Source organism: Malaclemys terrapin, chromosome 1 (genome assembly GCF_027887155.1).
Source record: "Malaclemys terrapin pileata isolate rMalTer1 chromosome 1, rMalTer1.hap1, whole genome shotgun sequence".
NCBI lineage: Eukaryota > Metazoa > Chordata > Testudines > Emydidae > Malaclemys > Malaclemys terrapin.
Window position 1 is genome coordinate 324,450,290 of NC_071505.1, and position 8,975 is coordinate 324,459,264.

The following is an 8,975-nucleotide window of genomic DNA, read 5'->3' on the forward strand; positions in this document are numbered from 1 at the left end:
CTGTCATTGCTACAATGAAACCAGTCTCAACAGAACAAGGCTCTTAGGCCAGTGCAAACTTGGGTCAGGCCCAGAGCTGAAGCAGAGCTCTCTGTAGTTCACAAGCTCGTCTCACCAACAGAAGTTGGTCCAGTAAAAAAAATATTACCTCCCCCACCTTGTGTCTCTAATTATATGATTTTTAAAGCTGAGTGAGTTGCATGTGTGGACATGACTCATTTTAAACCTGGCTTAGATAAGTAAACTTGAGTCATAGGATGAATCAATAAATCCAATGAAGAGTGCCTGCACAGGGTTTTGTATTGTTTAATGAAATCTGATTTTAAATTGGTGCAAGTTGTGTATGAACAAGATCTCTGTTCTTGGCAGTCTGCAGCACCTCCAAGAAGCACTGAATGTACACTTCTTTTTAAAACAAGTTGTAGTGAATGCCAATTGTCATATGTGTTATCTTTAGAGTAAAAAGTTGTGTACAGAATCCTTATTGTGTATACATGTCCCTTTTTATTGTGTTATTGAAGTTTGACTGGTCTGTAAAACTAGCATAATAGAATAACAGTGGAGAATGCAGCATTTTACCTTAAGCATTTCTACCAAGGAGCCCAACATTTGTAGCTGTTGGCAGAGTAAATGTGGCTTGTGTATCCTAAAGAACAAGCACTGCTACAAAGGTGCATCATGCAAAAGAGGTATTTCTAAAAAACAAAATTAACTCTTTAGTGTGTATGTACAGAAGAAACTGGGTGGAAAATATAAATGTTCACTTAAAAAGAGAGCACTCTATCCCACTGACCCACTTGAGGCATGACAAGAGTTTCTGTTTACCTTGACTTCACTTTGTCTACCTGTATTCTTATGCAGTGGCTAGCAAATGTTCTTCAAAATAAGATACTAGCTGTATCATTGTAGTTATAGAATTTTAAGGCTAGAGGGGACAACTAGATCCTATAGTCTGACCTCAGGTATATCACAGGCCACCAATACCATCCAGCACCCACACACTAACCCCCACAACCAGAATTAGACCAAAATATTACAGCCCACAAGAGATTAGACTATTGTGTGCTGCAGGCAGAGAATAGGAGGGACTGAAGTGCACTAGTCCTCGAGGCCCTTGCAATGGCAGGAAAGTGAGATATACCCAGATAATCCTGGCGAGTGACCTGCATCTCATGCTGAAGAGGCAGATGAATAAAATAAAAATAAAATTAATGGAGATATCCTATCACCTAGAACTGGAAGGGACCTTGAAAGGTCATCAAGTCCAGCCCCCTGCCTTCACTAGCAAGACCAAGTACTGATTTTCCCCCCAGATCCCTAAGGGGTCCTCTCAAGGAGTGAGCTCACAATCCTGCGTTTAGCAGGCCAATGCTCAAATCACTGAGCTATCCCTCCCCACTCCAAAACCACTAAGGCAAAATCCAATCTGACCAAAATTCCTTACCAACCCCACGTATGGTGATCCATTACAAACAGCATGTGAGCAAAAACCAGCCAGACAAGCACCTGAGAGAATGCTTGGTACCACCTCAGAGTCCTGGTCCTCCCTGTCCAATGTCCCATCTCGAGCTGTGGCCATCCCTCATACTTCAGAGGAGATCAAACTAAAATACAGTGGGAGGAAATCTATGCCATTTTCATTGAGACAGAATGGGAGAATACCTCCAACATTTATAATAGAGTTAAATTTAAATAAATGTGGTTTTTAATTTATAAGGGGGGGGTTACACTCAGAGGCTTGCTGTGTAAAAGGAGTCACCAATAAAAAAGTTTGAGAACCACTGAAGAGCAAGCTGTGCTTGGTGAACTTGATTTAGTAGTTTGAGATAAGCTATCTCAGGCAAGTACTTGCATAAGTTTAACATTTCACAGGATCGATAGATTTCCCCTCTTGCATTCATGCACTCAAAATTTCACACTACCACAAAAAAGGCTAGAGTTAAATTTCTCCAATTCCTGGTCCTCTTCCAGTCTGACACATTTAGGCTTAGTCTTCCCTTTAAAGTTTTACTAATACAACTGTTTTGCTTAGGGGTGTGATTTTCCCCCTGAAATTGTTTTATCCTTCTTGATGGTATAAGCTTATAACATTACAAGCATAGTTTTACCAGTATAATCATGTCTAGGGGGGTTGTATCACTTAATTATACCCTATAGTTAAAGAGGTACAGCTTTCTAGTGTAGACAAAGGCCTACCAGGAAGGGACCACGTACTAAGGCTTGTCCACAGTAGAAAAACTTTTGGAAAACTTTCCCACCACACCTCTCACTGGGTCAGAAAAATCAGTAGCAGCAATAGTGAATTCCTTAGCTTACCTTAGTATCTCCCAACAATTTGTTAGGGGTGAAATAGTGATATCCACAAATCCAGAGAGAGTGTGCTCACCCAAACCCTCTGCCTGGGAAAATGTGACCACTTCCTGTGTAAGAAGCTTTCTTCTGGAAGTGTCGATTGCAAGAGGGAGTGACTTAACCAATATAAATCAATGAATTTCCCTTGCTGTTTTTGGTTAAAGAAATCTTGTTCCTTCAGGTAACAGACTGCTCCTGTTTGTGGAGTATGACTCTTAATATCACTTGTTGCACTTTTTCAGCCATTGTGTATTGAAGATAGTGAGTGTGATGCTGTGAGCCAAGTGCCAGCTGTAGCCAAGGTGTAGGTGTCATAAATATAAAGGGAAGGGTAACAACCTTTATGTATGCAGTAACATAAAATCCCTCCAGGCCAGAGGTACAGAATCACTTTACCTGTAAGGGGTTAAGAAGCTCAAATAACCTGGTTGGCACCTGACCAAAAGGACCAATAAGGAAAGAAGATCCTTTCAAATTGGGGTGGGGGGGGGGAAGAGAGGTTTTTGTGCTCTCTTTGTTCCCCTCTCAGGACAGAGAGAGAGAGACCAAGCAGGTAAATCATCTCTTGAAAAGATACCTGAAATGATACATCTAAAATTACAGAAATTGTAAGTAAAGGCAAGGAAATGCATTAGATTATCTTTTGTTTTAGCTTGTGAATTTTCCCTATTCTAAGAGGGAGTTTTATTCCTGCTTTTTGTAACTTTGAAGCTGAGCCTAGAGGGGAATCCTCTGTGTTTTAAATCTTTTTATTTACCCTGTAAAGTCACCTTCCATCCTGATTTTGCAGGTGTGATTCTTTTACTTTTTTTTTTAATAAAATTATTCTTTTAAGAACCTGATTGATTTTCAGTGTCCTAAAAACCCAGGGGTTTGGTCTGTGCTCACTTTGTAACCAATTGGTTAGTATACTGCTGACCCTTGCTAGAACGTGCATCTTTATAGCGCGAATTTGGTTATATATAGTGCGGGACCACGCATGGATCCCAAATTTAATTACCTTCATTGGAATCCATGGTAACGTGGTCCCTGTGTTAATACGGGACCGTGCATGGATCCAAAACCCCACTTCTAGCAGGGGTCCGGTGTATTATTCTCAAGCCTCCCTAGGAAAGGGGGTAATGGGGGAATATTTTGGGGGAAACAGGGACTCCAAGTGGCCCCTTTTCCTGGATTTTTATCAAAATCACTTGGTGGTGGCAACAATACCGTCCAAGGACAAGGAAAGGATTTGTGCCTTGGGGAAGTTTTAACCTAAGCTGGTAGAAATAAGCTTAGGGGGTCTTTCATGCGGATCCCCACATCTGTACCCCAGAGTTCAGAGTGGGGAGGGATCCCTGACAGTAGGCATCAGCAAAAAACTGACAAACTTGCAGCTGGAAGCCAGGCCAATTCACTTGTGTATTAATATAGATGAAAGTGGTTGTTGAATGTGTTAGGAACGTGTTTGGTGTTTAAACCTCATGAAAACGAATGGGATGTTGCATGCATTGTATTCACTTATCTGTATCCTGTTAGAATGAAATAGCAAACATTTATATTGTATATACCTTATACCTAAGTGATCAAACATAAGGAAACCATGTATAATTCAAACTATAACAGGAAGGTGCTAATTCCTGCACATTTCTAAGCAAGTGGTCATTGTGTGTGATGATCAGAGATCAAAGACTCTAAATGCATTCCCCACTCCATCATCAAAGAGCCCACATGGGTAGCTGTACTGTCAACTTGTTCTTCTGTGAAAAGAAGCTATAAGTGTGGACACAAGGAACAAATTCTTCAATTCTGGACTGTTTGGATTCTAACTGAATGAGAAGATGGAGATCCCCAGAGTTAAGACTTTTGGAAAGCTGGCAGATTACTACATCTGTGCTACCTTTTGAAATTACAGACTGTGACTCACCTGTACATATATATTTACCTGCTTTAGCCTCTCAAGAACTCTCATTCCTTTTGCTTAGCTAACAAACCTTTAGTTAGGTTTCAGGGTAGCAGCCGTGTTAGTCTGTATCCTCAAAAAGAACCTTTAGTTAGTTTACTATAGAATTGGCTACCAGTGTTGTCTTTGGTGTGATGTCTAGGATGCAAATCGACCTGGGTGAGAAATTGGTGTCTCGACTGGGTGTAATCTGAATATTATTGTGATTTTTGGTGTAAATGACCATTTATCACAGAGTTCAGCTTGCCTGGATGACAAGATAGAGCAGAGTGTATAAGGGGATTGTCTGTGACTCCATTATAAGACTACTGTAGTGCTTTGGGAGTTCACATTTACTCCTGGGTTGGTGAAATCTAATAACAGAACATATCACCAGTTTGGGGTATCCACCCTGTTTTTGACAGTTTGGCCATACGGAGGCACTCAGAGTTGTGAGCCACTCCAGACAATGTAACAGTGAGTGCATGTCCACAGAAAGTTTTGTTTATAGCAAACTCTCCTTTAAATGTTGATTATAGAAAGCATATGGTGGCATTTACCCAAGTCCTTGCCCTTATTACCTGAACACTGAATTTTAAAAATGAGCCTTGAGCTGAATGTGAATGGCTGCTTGTTCAGTATTAACCACTAGATGTTGCTTAAACCACATACTTTCTCCAAAGCATATGCTGTACAATGTATTGCTGCACACATCCAGCAGTGACACAAGAGATTTCATTGGAGAGCTAGGAATTCTCTGTCCTTCCAAAGTCACCAAAATGAAAACACCTTGGCTGCTTAAATTGCCATATTCTCTAGATCTGTTTTAGTAGATCTGTAAAGTGAAAATACGAAAGCTATTTTGGATAACAAACTAAAAATCTTTTTAGTAATTCAATAACCCTTGTCACTTAAATTGTGATTTTTTTCAGCCATAGATCTTAAATCATCGTACTCGGAGAAAAATATATCCCCATGTTATGAGGCCCAGAGGTAACTTGTTCACTGTCAAGCAGCAATGCAATGGAAGAACCAGGAATTGGATCTAGGTCTCCTGATGCCCAGGCTAGGGCATTTAGCCACTGGATGGTGCTGTCAGTTTCTATATAAGTTAACAGGAAAATAAATAATTTTGGAATTTAAATGATATATTCCCAGGTTCAGTATATATAGGCAAAAGCAGTACCCCTTTGGCACTAAATCTAATTAGGCTTGACTGTTTTCCTCTTTCTTTCTCCCTTTCACAAAATTCTGATCCAGATATCTTCCAGACAAACTGATTATAGTAGCAAAAATATTTGAGATCATGTGGACTTGCCAACAAAGGATATAATTCAGGTCATCATTTAAGAACTCAGGGGTCTACTTGAATTGAGTCCTGAAGCTTTAAGGGCATAATAACTTCAATTCTGATAAAAAGATTATTAAACAACCAAGCCTTTTCATCAGCAGCTCCACATGTTGCGCAGGGCATTTTTGTATACTGTGTATATGTGTTTTGAGAGCAGGAAGACCTGATACTGGAACTTACACATGGTAAATGAAAAATTAATAGTGTTAGTTCATGTGGACCATTAAAATATGTGCTTGTATTGTGGAAGAATTGCTATCTAGCCTAAGTTTTGATGTTTCTGATTGAGTGTTGTCAGGAATTACTTCCATACTCATACAATTTTATACCTTCTGCTCCTTGTTTTCAGTTCTGTTATATGAAAGAATCAAGAGACAGTAATTTTTGCATTAACAATCTAGTAAGAAAAATGTCATATAGGAGTTAGTTTTAATTTGAAGTAGAGAATTGGAAAGTAATCCTCTAGCTATAGTCTGCTGAGCTTGTAATCGGAATGTTTCTGCATGAAGAAGCATTTTCAAGAGCTATTTCGGGAAGAAAGCTTCAAGTACACAGGGCACAAAGCAGTGACCTCTCACCTACTTCTTCCTTGCTAATCTGTTAACAATGTGAGATAATTTTCATACTATGAAAATGCAGAGAAAAGTCTGACAATGTTTATTGTACTTTATTTCCTTGTTTTTTAAGACAGCTGTTGGGTAAAATTCTCAAGAGCACCTAGGTCCCATTTTCAAATGTGACTTAAGTCTGGATCCACAAATGGACTTAAGTGTTGCAACACTGAGCAAAGCCTAACTTTTAGGCACCTAGAAAATTACAGGAACAACACTGCGAACCACAAAGTCTGAATTCGGTGCCTAGGCTCCCCGTACAATGAGTGGGGAGAGGCAGGCCCCTTAGAACAGGACCCACAAAGCCAGCATGCTCGGTGGGGAGCTGTCTAAATTAGCCAATGGGAGATACCAAGGAGAAGGGTGTATCTTAAGCCCCTCCCCTCTCATGGAGATAGGCACCGAAGTCTAGGCTGCAGTGAGGCACTTACCTCTGCTAGAAATCCACAACTGGGAATCCCTCTCCTGGAGCCAGGTGCCTTAGGCGCCTAAGTTGTTTCTTGTGAGCATGATTGAGGCAGGGGCTCCATATAAAGCTGAGGTGGAGGAAAAGGAGGTGCTGCTGCCACATTTCACCTCATAACTTTAAAGCCAATGGTGGTTAGTGCACTCATCTGGGACGTGGGAAATTCAAGTTCAGTTCCCCCCCCAGCTGAAGGGATTGAATAGGGGTCTCCCACCTCGCAGGAGAGTGCACTAACCACTGAGCTATGCGATATTCTGATGTGGGGTTTGTGACAGGTTGGATCACAGAAACCCCCTTGGGAGCTGCCAACTAATGTTTTCCTTGCCAGCTCAGGACTCCAGCACCCTGTCTTGCTGAGCCAGACACTCCCGTCTGCTCCAACACAGACCCAGGGTCTGAATCACTTGCCCCAAAGCTGCAAGTTTACCTGAAAACAGCTCACAGAAGCGTGCTTGTCTTTAGCACTCAGATGCTCCACTCCCAATGGGGTCTAAACCCAAATAAATCCGTTTTACCCTGTATAAAACTTATGCAGGATAAACTCATAAATTGTTCGCCCTCTATTTCACTGATAGAGAGATATGCACAGTTGTTTGCTCCCCCAGGTATTAATACATACTCTGAGTTAATTAATAAGTAAAAAGTTATTTTATTAAATACAGACAGTAGGATTTAAGTGGTTCCAAGTAGTAACAGACAGAAAAAAGTAAGTCACCAAGCAAAATAAAATAAAATGCACAAATCTATATCTAATCAAACTGAATACAGATAATCTCACCCTCAGAGATGCTTCAGTAAGTTATTTTTCTCAGACTGGACACCTTCCAGGTCTGGGCACAATTCTTTCCCCTGGTACAGCTCTTGTTCCAGCTCAGGTGGTAGCTAGGGGATTCTTCATGATGGCTCCTCTCTCTCCCTTTGTTCTATTCCACCCCTTTATATATCTTTTGCATAAGGCGGGAACCCTTTGTCCCTCTGGGTTTCCACTCCCCCTCACTGGAAAAGCACCAGGTTAAAGATGGATTCCAGTTCAGGTGACATGATCACATGTCACTGCAAGACTTCATTACCCACTTGCCAGCAAACACATATACAGGAAGACTCACAGGTAAAACACAGCCATCTGCAGACAATGGTCCTTGTTAATGGGAGTCATCAAGATTCCAAACCACCATTAATGGCCCACACTTTGCATAATTACAATAGGCCCTCAGAGTTATATTTTATATTTCTAGTTTTAGATACAAGAGTGGTACATTTATACAAATAGGATGAACACACTCAGTAGATTATAAACTTTGTAATGATACCTTACAAGAGACCTTTTGCATGAAGCATATTCCAGTTACATTATATTCACTTATTATCATATTTTTATAAAAAACATATAGACTGCACAACGTCACAGGGTTCCCTCAGTCTCTCCTATTAAAGTTGTTCCACTTTGGATAAATACTTAAAGGGTCACTGGGCCAGAGAGAGAACGATACTAGTATACTAATGAATATTGAGCAAAGAAAATTAATTTGTCTCCAGACTAATAGCGTGACTAATAGTGAGTAGTGGCTAATAAAAATGCCACGAGAGTGTCTACACACTTGATTCTTTGGCTGGAAATGTAACCACACTGCACTGACACAGGCAAACAAGTTGTATAAGAAACTAAATGGAAATGAATGAATATGGAGGAGCATTACATTTTGCAAAATTTCCAAACTAAACTAGAATTAGAATGAAAGCAATTGCCATACTAGTTCAAACCAATAGTCCAAATATCTCGGAGAGTGTCCTGAATCTGCTATTTCAGTGGAAGGTGTAAGAAGCCCTGCAGTAGGCAGTTATGAAATTACATGTCCATAGGGAGGTTGCTTCCTAAGCCCCATTAATTGGAAGTTATCTCATACCCCAAACCCTAATGATTTATATTCCTCATTACCACAATGGTATCTTGTGGCAGTGAGTTCCATAGACTAACTGTTGATTGCACAGTGGCTCTTTCTCAGTTTAATCCAAATTTTAGCTTAGATTTTATAGGCTTTAGCTCTGGCCTCCAGAATTAAAGTAGTCATACAAGCAGTTAGTATTTTTGTTCACCTAAACTACTTTACATTTGTGTGTACTTCTCGGCACCATAACCCTTCCATTCTTAGAGTCAGAGCTGTCCCTCCAGAAATACATCATATGCATTTTCCCCAGAGTGACCAGATAGCACGTGTGAAAAATCGGGATGGGGTGGGGGGTAATAGGCGCCTGTATAGGACAAAGCCCTGAATA